Source organism: Catharus ustulatus, chromosome 1 (genome assembly GCF_009819885.2).
Source record: "Catharus ustulatus isolate bCatUst1 chromosome 1, bCatUst1.pri.v2, whole genome shotgun sequence".
Lineage (NCBI taxonomy): Eukaryota > Metazoa > Chordata > Aves > Passeriformes > Turdidae > Catharus > Catharus ustulatus.
The window spans coordinates 33,266,698-33,284,532 of NC_046221.1; the positions used below are offsets into that span (position 1 = coordinate 33,266,698).

Genomic DNA, 17,835 nt, shown 5'->3' on the forward strand with positions numbered 1-17,835 from the left:
TCAGATTAAAGGTTCCCAGAGTACAGAGGTTTCATGTGACCAGTAAAAACAGTAAAAGCGTCTTTGGCTGGCATTATACATTGGAATAATATTTCAAGTTTTTATGACTAATTTTATGACTAAGTATTTAAAGATGACTCTATTTTTTTTTTGGCAAAAGCATGAACTTTTGAAATGACATTTATAAAAAAGAAACAGGACAAAGTTTTTGCTGATCAGATCTTTTATATTTATTTTTAAAGTAGCAGAGGCATTCCATTGAGAGTTAAGGCAGTAGAAACATACAGGGGATACACTGTCCTTATTTTACCTTCGTGCTTTAAAAAATCCATATATATCTGCTTAAACCACAACAACACACATTTGACTATAATAAGAACTCAACTTTACAATTATTTTCCATGAAGACAAGGATTATGTGTTCAATTGATGTTTCCCAGAAGAAAAAAAAAAAAAAAAGCTTTAATTCCATATATCAGCTGTGTGGGATCTATTTAAACAGGCAGACAACCTACTGCTTTACTGAGGATTGCCTCATTTTGTCCTTGTTAAATAACAGATCAAGTTGGACTGGCACAATATTTGGACAGAGTTGGAAAACCCAAGACTGTTCCAAAAGAAGGATTAAGAAGTTTCAGTTAACAACATAATTTTTTCCTGAAGCCCACAAAAAGTTTTTTAGAAAGTAATTCTGGACTGGGATTTTTAACACGAAGTGCACTAAAATAAGGCTTAATTTATAGCATCTGTTAACCTTTAGAAAAAAAAAAAAAAAGGACCCAGAGGATTAAAAAAGCATGCCTTAATTACAGCTTTGTTTCAGTGGATATAACTGCAAGATATAGGCCACTGTAAGCATGAGATATCCCAGTCACTACAAAAATTAAAGCAATATCAATTGAATAAAATAAATACCTGCTACTTTGAGGATTTAAAAAAAAAAAAAAAAGAAAGTAAAAAAAGAAGTAAAATTTCATTAAGAAATTTTAAAGAAACCTTATAAATACCAAAACTGTAATGGAAATTCAAATAACACAGCAAACACTACACAGCATTTTTCCCAAAAAAATATCTTGTTTTGAGGTACATCAGCATGTAATTCTCCTTAAGTTAATATTTTTTCTTGGTCTCCTCCTATTAAGTCCCTGCAAAGATTTCAAATGAGTGGAGTTTGAGACTTTCTTTAAAATAAATTTTTATCACCACAAATACAACAATATTTTGATTAAATGTGAAGAGCAGCTTCAAATGTCCCCACACTCCTTGCTCATGTGGATGTCCTGATGAAGATTGTTACAAGAAAGAGAAGTCTCAATCATGTAAACACCACAAAACTACTTGTGATGCGGCTAAGTAAGAGCCAGGCGGTTCAGCACTGCTGAATTTTTATTAGACATATATATATTCTTAGTTTATCTCAGAAATTAAGTAAAGCCACTTTAGGTGACACACTTGCTTTGCAAGTCTTATCTTCATATTTGACACATGAAAGCAGGCATAGCTTATGCAGTCTAGGTAAGACATGGCTAATTGTCTACATTTATATGGCTAATAAAACCTGTATTCTTGTGCCTTGTGAGTTAAAAGCACTTTGGAGTATTTTCCACAAGACTTGCAACCCGGATTAGCAGCCAAAGATAAGGTTTTTAATAAATAATAATTAACAAGTTTCCAAGTCCTAACCAGCCTCTGACAGCTGTTAATTGGTCTTGCTCTATTCTAATACAATAATGTAGGTCTCCTTTCTTTGGAGATACCAGTTTTTGTTTTAAGGTGAGTAATACAACTTGAGTAAGATACCAAGGAAATTTATCTGACAAAAGCAAGTCTCATTTAGAAGGAGACTTCTACAAAGTCGCTAAAAAGGTAATTTCGCACCCCCCCTCCCTTACAGCAAAATACATCAGGAACTTACTGAATTTCCTGTTTTTAATAGAAGAGGGAGAAAAAGTTACTAGGCACTGAGTTGGTAGAGGGCCAGCCAAGACAAATTAAGACATGTTCTCTAGCAAACTCACTAATGCATCCATCTACTTAAATGGCTTTGGATTTTCATACCTGTCACACAAGACTTCAACATAACATCAAATTATGTCTTTGAGTGAAATCCCAGACAACACATGCACAGATTTTTCTTTAAAAATAAATTCTCATAATAGGTAGCTTTCTTGCACTTTACAGCTATCCAGTGTTTGCAGAATTCATGCACAGAATGCATGTGTGTAAATGAAATCTGGATTAAGTACAAGGAGGTTGGACTTGGATAAAGAATGAATGCCTGAGTTCTGCAGAACTGACCTTCTGAAACCACAGTACTAGATATCTGCCAGACAGAGTCACAGAGCTGGAAAAAACAAAACCAGGAGCCAAAAACTGCTCAAGTCTCATCCTCTGGGAATTACTGGAAGAGGAAAGTAAGCATATATTGTGTCTTGACCTAATCTGTAAAGTATCTGCTTGGAAGTCTGTATTATTTGCTTTAAAAAATAATTTGCTTAAGGGAAACATGTAGCAGAAAGTTAAGCTATTTATGAACCATCAGCCGAATCCGTCAACTCACCCCAGAATACAAACAAAGTAAACTTGGGAGCATTCCATTAAGATGCATCAGACACATAAGGGATCCAGCCCCTAGTAAATGTTCAGCTTCTTTCTACAGTAGTTTGCACACTGAAGTAGGGATGGGCCCATTAGGACTCAACTTTTCTTCCCTTTTGAAGTGGTACAAGAAATATTAGAAACCTTCTAGTCAGCTCTATTGATTCATCAAGTTCATTTAAAGGACTACAGTCTACACTTTCAAAGTCACATTGCTGAACCCTTTTTTCTCCTTTGTTTCAGAGACAAAGACACAATCCTTGTTAAGCCACAGAACAAGAAAGAGCACTCAGGCAGGTATATTCTTGATTCAATTGCCAAAGTAGAGAACATATTTTCCTGATGTCAACGCACAGCTCAGTTCAGTGATGCAGTGATCTGTTCATTTTCTATACAATTTTTAATATGGCCAAGCTGTTCTGTTCAGACACTTGTAGGCGCAATAACAGACAACAAAACACTTGAAGTCTCTTGAGAAAAGAAACAGATGTTATTGTGACTACAGCCACTCTGACGGGTTTCAGAAACCACAAAGGTCAGGTATGACTTCTTGATATTTTTCAAACTTCCACAAAGAAACAAACACCCCATTGTGCTAAGCCTGAAACAGTCACATGCACTATTCAAATATACAACTGCAAACAGTGCTCAAAGACTCGGTATCAAATATTCTCTGATAATTGCCATCTTCAAGACAAGACAGCTATGCTGCACCAAGCATCACTGAGTAGGCTCAAGCAAATTCCTAAAATGAGAGACGGTTATTTACCGTCTTCTGACAAGAGAAGTAACAAGTTTTAGGTGACACTAGAGGTGACAGGCTCAAAACAAACAAGAATTACCAAAACCAATGTAGGAAGTATGCATTGAGGTCCAGGTACATGAACCTTACATAAACGCACAGAAAAAAACCCCCATGTGGACACGTGCATGGAAAAATCCACCCAGGGACACTAAATATATAAGCACTTCTAGTTCAGAAAGCTGGAGTCAAAGCTTGCTCCCAAGCACACTCTTCCAGTTTTCTCTCAGTTCCTTTCTTGGCCTCTAGTAGCAGCCACTGCTGGACAACAAGGTTTGAGAAATTCTTGTCTGATTCACTGTGGTCATTTTGCAGTCTTCTGCACAGCACAGTAGTGAACACACAAAGATAACTGCTCTGAACACTTGTTTCCAGTGGTTTGTAAAGATTACTGAACCTCAGGAAGTGAAACTGCAGTCAATTTTAATTTCATCTTGCCAAGGGCATTATTCAGTTTTGCTTCCCATTTTCCCCTCCCCTCTTCAGTGATAGAAGTAACCTCAGATAAAAGCTCTTATCTAAATCTTATACTTTACATCACAATGTGGAACATGAGCCTTAAGGAGTCAGGAGTCAATGGACTCTTCCATACATAGAGTTAAATAAGATTTCCCAATCCTGTGCACATATCCACATATCCTGCGCTCCTTAAATAATTTACCTTTGGGATTATGACAAAGTGATACATATTTGCCCACCAAAAGGAAAAGTTCTCCTGAATTATATCCATTAATTTTTTTTAAAAAAAATAGATCTATTAATATTCAGCCACAGAGGACAGATCTCAATTCAGTTTTGATGCCAGCAATTAATGAAAAAAACAGTCTACAGAAAGCAACCATATGTCAACTAGACCATACAGAAACTACAAATACTGTCTTAAATGCATTTGTTGCAAAGTATCCAGTACCACAGGATACTGTTTGGAGGTTTCTGGGCTGAAAAGCATCAAAACTTGATGTATCAAATTATAACTCAGTCTTCTACAGTCTTCCAATTCTGTCAAGAGGGGATAAAAAAAACCAACAAAAAAACCAACAAACCTATGCTTGAGGTAATGAAACCACAAGGCTATTTAGATTGCTGGTAGAGTCACATGGGCACATATGACCCAAAACATTACTGATGAAAGCTTTCTAAAAAGTCTCAAGCAGATTGTAAGACTCCTAATAGCACAGGTATTTGAAGATTTTAATCCTGATCTTTGACTCCTGGCAAATTCATTTGCTCAATTTTAGATTAGCAATCAGTTACAAACCACATTTGCACTCAACTAACCTTGTATTCACCCTTTACCATCAAGGGGAAATGTCACCCAAGACAACCAAATTACTCATGCCAGTCAAACAAGTGACCAGGATAGAGATATGAGGCTACAATTACTGATATTTTCACTTGAATTTATACAAGCCATAATAAATCATTGTTTAAGCAGAAGAAAAGCAGCCCTAACAATAGTGCCAGAATGAAGTAAGAGGAAATAACTTCCACAGCTTGAATTTTATTTTTTCATTATCCTCTACTACTTCTTCCTTGCTACCTTTTTTAATCCTGCTTTACTATTTCTTCCCAAATGCATATCTGCCATATTGATAACCACAGTGTTGTGGGTTGGCGAGGTTTAGAAATTTTTCCCATTATTATGTTAAGCTAGCCGGGATGGCTCTCCTATTAGCCGTTAAGAGCTGGAGACAAAGGACTAGCTGAAGCAACCTGATGGCCCCATTAGGGAAAGGTGGAGTCCTGCTTTTGTTTTCGGCAAGCAAGAGGACACTGGGGGTAGGAGAACTCACACAGCTCCCCGGCCGAACTCGAGGAGAGAGGTTCCGTTTCTCCTGTTGGGATCAGGCTTCTTGGATTTGGACTGCTAAAGTTTCCTGCTTCCTCTGAACAACTGGGAACTGGGACGCCCACGGTGAGCAGAGTTCCTTCCTCACCCTTTTCTTCCACCTGGGGCGGTGAGGCCACCTGGCCCCCTCCCCTGCCCCTGCAGCAGCCGCGACTGAGAAGCCGCCTGCCCTGCTCCTTCGGAGAGCCATCGGTGACTGAAAAAAAAGGGACTGGGACTGAATTCCGTTCTGTTCTGTCACTGTTTTTTTTCTTTCATATAGCTGATGCTGTTTTTGTTTGTCTTATAAATATATCAGTAAAGAACTGTTATTCCCAACCTATACCTTTTTTGTGCCTGAGAGTTCCTGAATTTCCTTTTCCTGGTAATACTGTCCCTTTAAACCGGGACACACAGTCAGTCAAAATTGCCTGCAAGTCAACTTACCCCACTTACACCCCACTCTCTGGCATGCAGAATCTCTACTCTTTCAAACTATTTCATCTGGAGTGTATCCTCTTTCAAGCTATTTCATCTGGGTGTATCCTCAAGTGTTAGCTTTTCTATAACCTGTAATTCATCAATAGTTTCATAATAGGGAAATAAAGTAAGATTTATTACTTTCAAAGCAGTTTTTTAAGTAGCTAAAATATATTTGCTTTCTCTTCATAATTTCATGTAAACATTACTGTTTACATCTTACTGACTCTCTAAGAAAGAACAGTATATAAACAGCATAATCTCAGAATAAAGCACACATAATTGAAAAATCTTAAATCCTTATGTTTTCTGGATTAATATAATTAACTGTTCAACACAAAGAAAAACCAAGATAATAACTATATGCATCATACAGAAACAGAGTTTAGATTAAGTAACATTAAAATGAGTACAAGCACAACCTTAACCAAACGAACTAGAAAGCCTCAGAAATCTTGCCTGTTGTCTATGTATCAAGACTTCTTGTGTTGAGGACATCAGTGAACTGGCAATTCCAGAGTACATGGACACAGCACTCTTTTCTGTAAGGGAAAGCAGTGCTACACAAGTCCACCACTTACAAAAAACATTCTGTACAGAACCCCAAACAAACTTACTATTCTTTTATATCTTAGTTCCCTAAGCCCAAAGTATATTACATCCCTATGAAGTCAGGAAGCTTTCTCAAAACCCAAAGGCAAACTTAAAACAGTGAAATATAACAAACTATAGCGAGAATAATTGTGTTGCAGCTTTAATTTTAGTATTGCATGTAAGTCTTGAACCAACCAATGGTCTTTTGAAAAGCATGGAGCGTTATTTTGGTAGCAATGCTGTGACATGCAGTTCCTTGCCTCCTCAACCTTCAATGCTACCACAGTATTACCTTTACAGGCAGTTATTCACTTAATCTATTTGTGAAGTCTAGTCGCAGCAAGCTAATTTTAAAAACCAAGTTTTGTTTTCTAAGTGAAAATTGCAAGTCATCTCATGTTAGAGTTTGTTCAGAACATTGTCATATGAAAAGAAAGGTGTTGGGTAATTCAGCTGCTGAAAGACTCTCAGAGTAAAGCATGCACAGGCAGATGCTGCACAATAGTTTGAGTATGACTAAAAACCATGTGGAGAACTGAGCAGGGGTTGAACTCCATCTCTGAGCATTGACTGTAAAAGACACAATTTTAGCACCTTCTACCATTACAGCACATAGTTTCAGCTAGTACAAGTCCAGAAGCATTCATCTGGCAAGTAGTTTAGAAGTGACCTATCAGAAGGAAAAAGACATAGCTGCCAAAGCAGGAAGGAGTTTGAGAGTCTTCATTTACTTTTTAGCAGCAACATTAAGAATGCAAGACTTTTGACCAAAACTTCCCAGCTCTGCTGGCTGAGAATGAGATTTTAAGAGACTGCCTATCTCCAACCCTGCTCTAGGTATCTGCACCTCATCCAATTTGGAAAGCAGAGATATCTATCTGGAAGCCAGACACTAACTTTAGAAGACACTACACAAGCCAAATGAAGGACAAATTTTGTAGCAGCTCTTGGGACTTCATTTCAACTGAATCTTCCTTCTGCTTCCATAAAATGTGAGGAGCCCCACAAACTGGGAACTGGGTTGCAAAAGTCACATGTGCTTCAGAAGTGACTTAGGTCAGGTCCAGGCCAGGCCAAGGTTAATTTTTGCAGTAGCTAGGAAGGGCATAACCAGAATCCAGATCCCATTCTATACCACCTCATCATTGCCAGGGGAAGCACTCGGGATAGCCTGTTCTGCATGTTGAGCAATCATGTGTGAATCGTTTGCCTATTTTGTACACTTTGTTATTGATAGTGTAGCTGTTACTGTTTGCTTTCTTATCTCATTTCTGTTTCCAGTGAATTGTTCTTATCTCAACCTGTAACCTTTACTTTTTGTGCCCCTAATTCTCCTCTCCATCACTACGCAGGGGAGGGGGAAAGGGAGACTGAGCGAGTAGGCGCGGTTTGGAAGGTTTCGGTGGGAACATTAAATTGGGGAATACAATTCCTATGCCAGGACAGCCTTATCTGGTAAAGCACAAACCCCTCTTTCAGGCCAAACCCACTCCAGGGCACCCAGCCCTTCACAAAGAAAAGAGAACTCTCCCCAGGGCTCCCATTTGCTTCTCCAGATCGTTGTATCACTGTGCTGGGTTCCCAAGGGAAGATCCACAATACAGCAAAATATCAGACATTATCAAATACAACTCCAATGGAAAGATTTTATTTGGCTCCAGAGCCTTTATTTTAAGTAAGTGCTATGATACATCCCATCACCCTAACCCTACCAGTGCAGCAGCATTAGCATCACCTCCAGTATGCGATTCCACCATTTCCTCAAAGATCATAAAAGAAAAGCAGGAACCTTACTATCAGGAATACACCTCAGATTTTATAGGAAAAAGAGGTATATGATAGTCTACTGACAGGTGTGCTAGTAGCTCATTTTCACAGGGAATAAAAAAACCTATACAAATGTACATTTTCCAGAAGAGGGGTGCATCAGTACTGCAAATAACCTTAGGATTAGTTTTAGTGGTTGATAACTGCTCTCTGTCAAATTACAGAATTAAAATTATCCATCCATATATGCATGCAATGCATGTATTTAGCTGTTTTAAACAGTTTCAGGAGAAACATGCTTTATCTCTTCATGGCAGTTCTCTTATTCTTCCTCATCCCTTCACGTTCCCCCACCCCCACCACAGCCCATCTGCATATACTCACGAGACCAGACACATTCATTTGAAAAACATTTCAGAGCAACTAAGAACATTTTTTGGGGTTTTTACATACTTTAAAAGCTACAGAAAAACATGACATCACAACTAAAAATTTTAAGGGCAGGACCCATGCTTCTGTCTCATTTAGAAGATGGATCCAATACATTAAATGCTCTAGTGTCACATACAAATGCTGTAGTACAGACAAAATATATGCAACTCAGAATCTCTAGAGAATTTACTACTCTGTACGTCTTGCTCTGCATTGTAATTTTTAAAAAAAGTCAAATCCCAAAAGCATAATAGTGTCAAAGCATAAAAGCACTATAATTGTCTTATGTTAAGAGATGTATTAATTTAGGTTGAATTCTTGTTAGATGAAAAAGCTTTTAAAATGAAAAGTTCCCATTTCATGAAAGCATCTGAAGGTCAGAATATTAATTACTCCAAGAAACAGAGGTAATAAAACTCAAATTATACAGGTTCTGGAAGGACTCTTTATTTGAGTTCAGATTTCCAGGATAATTTGTATTACCAAGTAATCAGCCATTATTCCAAAGTCACAACAGAAAGTTTCTGAGGAATTTACATTGTTACCACTTGAGTAGCAGAAAACAGTTTAAGATTTAAAATAACAGGACATGCATTTTCTTTTTGTTTCTTTTATTTGCATTCTCATTAAATCACTTCTTCAGGCCTGATTTTTAAGAGCATTCTTACATATCCCACATATGGAGTAGTTCTAGAAGAAGTGAGTGGTGCTTTAATAATCGGGCATCAATTCAGAGTTCTGGCTTAGAGAACAGATTTAAATATTAGAGCCAGGCAAATATTTCTGTAGCCCAACTACAAAGTGGTCAAAATTTATTTCTATAATAATCTCAAGTCTGTGAACTTGATTTAGTGTATTATGCTTACAAGCAGCAACGGAGAAGTCACTTGAATGGCAGACACAGTTGTGACAATACATGGAAATTAGTCATTGATTGCACATGTATTTGGGGCACAGTGGACTGGATGAACCAGAGCCAAAGGACAGCAATACAGCCTGACAACTCTTGGACACAACATGTTCTGCTTGTAAAAACTGCCATAAGCACATGAAAGCAGCGTTACAATGAACTACAAGAGCAAAGCAGCCTCCCTCACACTGGATGAAAAAAATCCCAAATATAATCTAAGTGAATGGCCACTTTTCAAACAATACGGCATTTGAGGGGTGGGGGTTAAGTGCACAAAACAAAAAGATCATACACCTATTATTTAACATCAATACATGCATTTAAGGAACTTAAAGGCTAAGTGTGGCATCACTTTGGTTTCTGTTTCAACACTCAGTTAACTTCTTATTCTCACTTTTTCCAGTTCCCCTATTTACTGTACAAGCAGGACCTCCATTCCAGGTGTTCCTTCTTCCCTTGACATCAAATGTATCCACATCCAACTCCACCTACGGAATCTATACAGGGCTTTAATTCCAACACATCAAGAAGCAGGTGTAAATGGTTAAGACAGTCCCTGCCACTGTTTCACAGAACTGGACAGCTCTGGGAGCACAGGTGAACTAGCATTCACTTCTTTACCAAAACAGGACAAAACCTCTAAGTCACTTTCGAATACCACTAAAATAAGAATGAACCAAAGATTTCCATTATTTCCTTAAGGAATGAATGAATGAATGTGTGCATTATGAATGCAAGAGAACAGCACACTTTAGAGATCTCCTCTGATTGTGTTGTTTTGGGTGGAAAATCATAATTATTGTTCCCTGTGCAGCTACAGTTTGCCAGTAACAGTCTGGGAGAAAACCACTGCACAAATAACCATTCCATTCCAGTAAAAACCCTTGGTAAACAATGCAAATGCATATGCTTCAGGTATTATTAAATTTTAGCCTAAGAACAAAGAGAATTATATTGAAAATACATATACCAAACTAAAGTAAAGCAGCAGAAGAATTAAAAGTAGCTGAGACTGCAAATTTACTCAGCAAATCCCCAGCATGATGCAGAAGTGCTGGAAGAGTAGTTCTGCTATATTTGTACACATAACTGAAAATTCAACAAAACTTCAACCAATTCCAGCTGAGACAACAGAATCCTGTTACTTCAAGCTGCATCATTACAGACCAAGCAAAACAGATGTTTCCTTTGTTGTGTTTCACTGAGTAACAACAAATTTGATTGTCTGAAGTGTCTCATCACAACACAACTGTTGTGAAAATACCCCTCATTTACAGTACTGGCAAATAATGCTGGTGAGAAAACAGGGAGTGAGGTAAAGAAACTCATTTTTTCCCCCTCAGCTTTACAATTAAATAGAAATCAAATTCTTTTAAGGTAGGCAGAAATTCGTAAAGATTAACAGCACTCACAAAGCTACAGATGCACATATAAGCAGACGTGCAGAATTACTGTCAAAAGCTTCTCACCTGCTCCTCTGGCTGCTGCACTGGGAATTTAGTTCAAAGTGGGGAAAAAAAATGCAGGAGCCTATTAGTCTTTCCATACCTGACATACGGAGTCGATATAATTAGGAACACAAGAGATGTGAGCGGAAAGACTGTGGCTTATTGAGCCTAAAAGCTAGAACTGAGTAAAAACAGTAGCACATCTGCAGCATGTGACATGAAACAGGCAGGTATTTTGGTACAGCCTAAAGGAAGTCAATAAGAAATATATTCTTTTAACTGAGTATATAGTAATTGGTTTAACGAGATGTGCTATTAGCCACAATACAGAAGTATTGTTCTATTATTAAGATAATACTCAAAATTTCACTGGCAAATCAAGTCTAAATTGACTGCAAGAAAAATTTAGCACAAAGTACCAAGAGCTAAGGAACCCCCCAATACTGTTTCTTCCCCCCGCTTTAATCACATTTTTCTCCCCTTCATCAGCCTAACACCAAATACAGGATGCTGCTGTCTACCTACTTCAAATCTGGAAGAAACAATTTCCTTCAGCCAGCAAATACTGTGAAGGAGCATTTGCTGGGGAGGAAAAAAATTATTTTTTCTACCTGAAGATAGTTTAGTCTACTTCCTCAGGTATAGATGTGACTGTAGCATACATGTTGTGTTTCACACAGTACACTGAAAATATTCATAGTATCCTAACTGACAGAGAAGGTGGCTGGTGTCAAAAACCTGTCAAATGCAATTTTTAAAAATTTACTAGGTCAACTTAACACTTATACACATATTCCAGTCATCTCTTTTAATATAGCAAATAGTATTAAAGGATTGAAAAGAATTAAGAATAGAAAACAATTGCTTTTACTTATGAGAACAGGATGCAACTGCTTGAAAACAAATCACAATGACATAGTACAGCCTTGTCCATTAACCAGACACTCATGGAGACCTTATATTATCCAGCACTAGCTCCTGTACAATACTCAGACTACTAGACAGCTTAATTGTTAAGTATTAGATATAACTGCCTACCACATATTTAAAGTGTAATGGGATTTTCCCCCCTTCCTAAAAAAAAAAAAAACTGCAATAAAATGGAGCAAAAGTAGTGAATCATGGTGTTTAGTATTAGCAAAATATTAAAGTTGTATGTACTGTTCATCAGGTTGAAATTAATGCCTTGCTGAAGCATAAATATTTATCCAGTGCAAACAGCAGGAAACCTTGGGAGACAGCATGGCTTTAAGCACCAAAGTGTGTTAATTAGTACCCAGTGCAGCTTCAGAGCATGCTATGCTATTTTAAAATAAAGGTTATATTCCAAATAGAGGAAAGTTACAAAATGTAAGAGATAAGACAGCCTAAGAAAGCTGCCCTTAATAGCTACCAGAAGTGCCCCAAACATACATTTTTTTGGTCACAAAGTTTAGAATGAGAGCTTTTGTGCCCATCAGGATGGAATACAGATACTTCGCAACCTTTGCACCAGCATTAAGCACGTTTTACTGGTATTACTTGCACCTAAATTTCTTTGCTATGCTTCAGTTGCTACACAGCATTTCATGTCATGAGACGTTAGAGACAGAAAAACAAAAACATGCATCTGTTTTGAAGAGATAACCCATTTACAAGTCTTCGTCTCAACAATCAGACGATTCTTCAGCATTGATGGTCCTTTACAAATTAAGAAACGTTTCATGCACACCCTCACTTTCCGTGGCATTCTCCATACACAAAAGTGATGATAATTAAATATCTATCCAAACTCCATGTCCTTTATTGATTCCAGTTCTAATAAATAATGCTACTAGTAACAACTGTTTATTGAACTCATCTGTTTTAGATTTGTACATCATTTAGAAGTTATGCTGAAGCCTTATAAACAGAATCCTTAATTCATCACACAAACACCTACAAGCAACATCCTTCCCCTTTCTGGCACTACAAGACAAAATAAGGTCACATTCAGACAATTTCAGGACTCAATTGGCTTTAAGTTATAGTGCTTTCATTCACTGTCTTTCCAGTTGTTAGTAAAGCATGTAAGTTCATGTGGGGATGTGACTAAAGAAATTGCCATAAATAACAGCTGCCCTCACAGACTCAGCCAAGATGCTATTTTTATTCTGCTCCTCTTGAACGTGGTCCTGATTAGGGCAAAGGCTCCAAACCAGTTCCATCACAAGAAAATACTTCATATCCAGCACCAATTTAGAAATGCTATAAAATGAAAACTATTACAGTTGTTACATCTTTCAGATGTTGGTTTTGGTGTTTTGGGTTTTTTTTTTTAATCTAATCCAAGAGTACTTGAGTTTTCATACTAGCAAAGTTCCAACAAATTCTGATCGAAATCTGATTTACAGAAAGAGCAAATGCAGAAGCAGTTCACCTGTCAGCCCTGAGCAAAATTTTAAATGTCTTCAAATAACTTTATATAATTCAAGTGTCAGTTGTTTATACAGAAAATCTCAAGTTCATGCAGAAGTACTTCATCTAAAAAGTGTGTACCTACACTTACACATTACAGAGTACGGAAAAGAGTCTGGCCATCACAGGGATAAACATTTTAATGGCATGCAGAGCTTGAGCTGCAGCTTTAAACACAGCCTAGAAGCAATACGCAGTTGCTACACATGAAAAACATTTTTATACTTTAGTACTCCTTGTCTTCAACAACGCTGACACAGATTTCTGTCCTTATCCTGACACCTTGTTGCTGCCTTCCAAGATTATCTAACAAAGTACTTCAAATAAACTAATCCAATTTAAGTTTCTAAATAACTGATGTTAATTAAAAATGCTTTAATTTCAACACATTCTCCACTTCCAAATGTGCATTTCATACATCACCATTTCAGTTCTAGCAACTGAGGACAGCAAATAGCAAAGGGGCTATTTTCCTGGAACAGAAAGAAAACACAGACTTAAAGAAAAGATCTCATGCCTAAAATTCTAATTTAAGCGGTCTTTTTGATATATATATATACTTGCATAATTAAACAGAACAGCATTAACAAAACAAAAGCTGTAATTATCCTAAGCAGGGAAACTACAAGATTCCAGTAAATCAGCAAACTCTTTCAGAGTACATCCTACCAAGTACAAACTGACACACTGAATGAAAGACACTGCATATAAACTGCAGGTTTTAACCACGTTGTCTTTCCATAATCCCATGGAAGTATCAGAGATTAGACAGAGTCACTCCAGTCAAACTCTGTAACCTCAGAAGATATAGATGGGCAGTCTTCTGTTTTTCTTAAGTATACAAGACTTGGACTCTAGTTGTCTTCAAAGAAAACAGAGTATGCAGGCAGGAAAGGTCACACTGTCAGGCTTCTCATTTCCTACACAGCAAGATCAGATCTGCTTGAATTTCATGCACCTTGCACTTGGAAGACTGACTGCTTGGTAACACTGGATGTAATGCACGCGAGTGCAGTGATTCACAGGTATAACTTCCACTTCTGCTAACAAAACTACCCACACAGTCCTATGGGAGACCTGAGGATAAGCTTTGTACCCAATCTTCCATTTGTGAGAGAGGAAGCACGCCAGGTTATGCATTTGTCAAAGGGAAGGGCTGGGAATGAAACCTGACCTGGCAATTCACCTAACGGATTTAAGTCTAAGCTCCTCCATGGAGGCTTTGTATGTTTGCTGAGCGCACAGGTGATCTTTGTCAAGAGCCCAAGAGTTATTACATTTTAACATTCTCATCAACGTAAACATTTATGCCTCATGAAAGTTTCATCTGAAAGCCTCAAATACTCCACAAGCTCCTAGTCCCAAAGGGAAGCCTGGGAACTGTGACTTTTCTCTAAAAAATCATTTTGCAAACTACGCATTCTCCATACAACCTGAAAAAACAGTGTCACATCAGACCATTTATTTTCTAATTTAAATAACCAGACATTAGCCAACATTTCAAAAGTAGTAATTTAAACCTCCAGAATGAACAAGGTGATTTTCACATCACCTGCATTAAAGTCTGTGACAGGTTAAGAAGACAACCTAATATGCACCTTGAGGCAGGCTTTAATGAAAATCAGTTTCCTGATAGGAACATGAGGAAGGTTCAGGATATTGGGGGTTTAGAGGAATGTGCACAATGAATGAGACTTTAACTCGGTGACTTACTATCAGGTTTGACCCAGTCACATGCATCAGCAAATGGGCTTGTCTCCCAGCTTAGAGCCAGCCCCACCGTGCTAAGTAAAACACAGATGACACACACCACTTGTAGTGCCCAGCCCTACAATATCTCATGCACATGCTTGTGATACGAGACCTCACAAAATTAGAATCCAAGTGACTTAACTACCCAGCTATGCCTGGGAACACGTCTCCCATGGACTCTCTCAAGTGAAAGCAAACCCACCCATTCAGGAGGCTACAGCAGAATTTCAATGTGGTTCTGCCCCTGACAGCCTTTTGCCTTGCAAGAGGTTTTCTGATTAAATTTAATATGTCCCTTTAAAACAGCTCACCACTGTAAGGAAATGAATTGTTACAGTTAATAGATTATCCCAAGTAGTACCCAACTTCCTCAAAACTATCACCCCTGATATAGAAGGCCTGTTAGAAGTCCCTTGCCTCACAAAGAGATTATCACAGAAGAGAAGGAGACCAGTTTTGTATTTCAAAACTAGCGTTTTCATATTTTTTTCTACTCTGGAGGAAAAAATATATCCAAAAACACTGCCAGAAGGATCTAAAATTCAACCTCAAAGTATATTACTTTTACCAAAACTATTTCATTGATGAAACTACAATAGATTGCAAATTCATTTGACCACATTATACAACACTACTTACTTTCTGGAACATAAAAGAACTTGTTGAAAGGTGAAGAGAACAAAAGCAAGACACCTTTGGGGGTGTGAAACTGTATGATCTTTAAGGTCTCCTCTAACCCCAACCTTTCTATGATATTGTGGAAAGCACAAACTTCTGAAAAGTCACTGTAGCATGCAAGTCTGTTACTGGAGGGAAAAACTGCAGAAAAGCCTTTCAGATACCACTAAATGCAGTCATCAATGTCACTCTACACTTTGCTCCATATAACTCTGCCTTTTGCCTCTTTGCAGTGCAATTTGCTCAGCTTGCCTTAAAAAAAAAAGAAGTCACTAAATCTGAATTTGCAGCTAACGACCCTAACACTAATCATACAATAAAAATTTTCATATTTTGCTCTTCTGCAGTCATCTCCCGACACACTGGCAGTGAAGTTAAAACTTCTGAAAGCTCGATACTAGCAGGATTTCATAACCTTCAAGTACACAAATCTTCTCCCTGTGAACCCAAGGCTGGGGAGCTTTTTCGGCAGGGAGCTAGAATTCAATTGGACGGGAAACAAACGTGATGGCTGTCGGGATTACACGGGACAAGACAAATCCACGGGCACTATCCCTGCTTCCACCGCTACCTTGGATACACAAAGCACATGGAAGGTCACTCGGATGCAATGTGCGCCAAGTTAAAGCCCGCAGCCGGCGGCGGCACAAGCCCCGCGGCGCTGCCCGCTCCGAGCCGCCAACTCCGCGGCTCTAACTGTTGCTGCCACCTCCCGCATCCCCGCGGCGGCCACAGCGCCCAGCACACCCACGGCACGGCTTGGGATGAAGGCTCGCACACACGGCACGCCGCCCAACTCTGCCCCGAGCCTCCCCGCCAAGGCGCCGGGAAGCCGCTGCCAGGCACGGCGCTGCCGCCCCGCTCCGGGGACACCGCGGGAGCAGCTCCTTTGTCTCTCCCGAGCCCCGGCCGCACAAGGCGCCGCTGCCCCGCCGCCCCCAGACGCCTCGGCGATGCCGCCGCTTGCCCGCTGTGCCCTGCCGCAGCCGGACCGGGCGCGGGCGGTGCGTGGCCAGCGGGCGGCCAGACGCGGCCGGGATGCCGGCGGGGCCCCGGAGGACCCGCGGGAAGGGGGGAAGCTACAACCGGTGCCCGAAGCGCCTCCCCGCAGCCCCGCACCGGGGTAGGGAGCCGCCCTGTCACTCCATCGCCCCCGGACACCGGCCCTGCCCCCGGGGAACTCCGCCGCTCCCTCCCGGCCTCCCTCCCGGCGCCCTTCACCCACCGCCGCCCCGGCGAGTCACGGCCGCTCCAGCCGCGCGCCGCCGGCTGCCCCAGGGTGGGGCGCGGGACCCGCAGCCCGGGGGGCTCCGCTCAGTCGGCCGCGAGTTGCCCGACAGCCGCGGCTGCCCCGTCGGGATGCGCCAGCGCCGCGCAGGAAAAAAAAGTTGTCCCCGCGGGAGCGGCCGGGAATCGAACTCACCCTCCCGCCCGGCGGCTCCGCCGCGGCCGCGACTCAAACTCAGCCTCCCGCCGGGAGCGGCAGCGGCGGGCGGACACCGCCCGGCCCCGCCGCTGCCTGGCGGCGGCCGCAGCCAACCGCAGCGCGCAGCGCGGTCACGCCAGCCAATGGCGCGGCAGAGCGGGCCGTGCGCGCGCCCCGCTCCCCGGTGGGCGGGGCCGGCCCGCCCCGAGGCCGGGCGGGAGCGGTGGGCGCGCTGTGAGGGCGCCCCGGGGCGGGCACGGAAGCCGCACAAGGCTGGGGTTCGCGTTGTGGCCCGGCCGGGAGCGAGGTGCTGGGGGAAGCTCGGGCGAAGTCCGGAGCGCTGGGCAGAGCCGTGCCCCGCGGGGAGATGCGCCCTCCGGGGCAGCGCCCGCTCCCGAAACTGCTCTGCGAGCGCGGGTGGCAGCGCTTGGGATGGGTTCGAGAGAGCAGCGCCGGAGCTGCTGTGTTCTACCCCTGTCCCAAAGCACACACTGCCCCGGCTGTCACTTGGAAATACAACCAGAGCTGGGGCAGGAGCAGGGGAGCACTCAGTGCCCCAGCCCAGCAAAGGTACGGCTGACAGCTCCGCAGGAGATGCTTACGGGCATCCTGACAGGAATTGAATGCCTCTTAATTTTCATCAGGCGTGTCTTAATCATTACTTGGATACTAGGTTCTTACCAG

At 41.0% G+C, this 17,835-nt stretch overlaps 1 protein-coding gene across 1 annotated transcript in view; it reads right to left on the minus strand.

The window, feature by feature from the left end:
* Positions 1-17,228, minus strand: part of FAM126A (family with sequence similarity 126 member A) — a 44,017-nt gene extending 26,789 nt beyond the window's left edge. Inside the window, exon 1 of the mRNA XM_033065475.1 lies at positions 17,149-17,228. The gene's annotated coding sequence lies outside the window, so the exon portion shown is untranslated. The remainder of the gene's footprint in view (positions 1-17,148) is intronic.
* Positions 17,229-17,835: the final 607 nt, after the last annotated feature.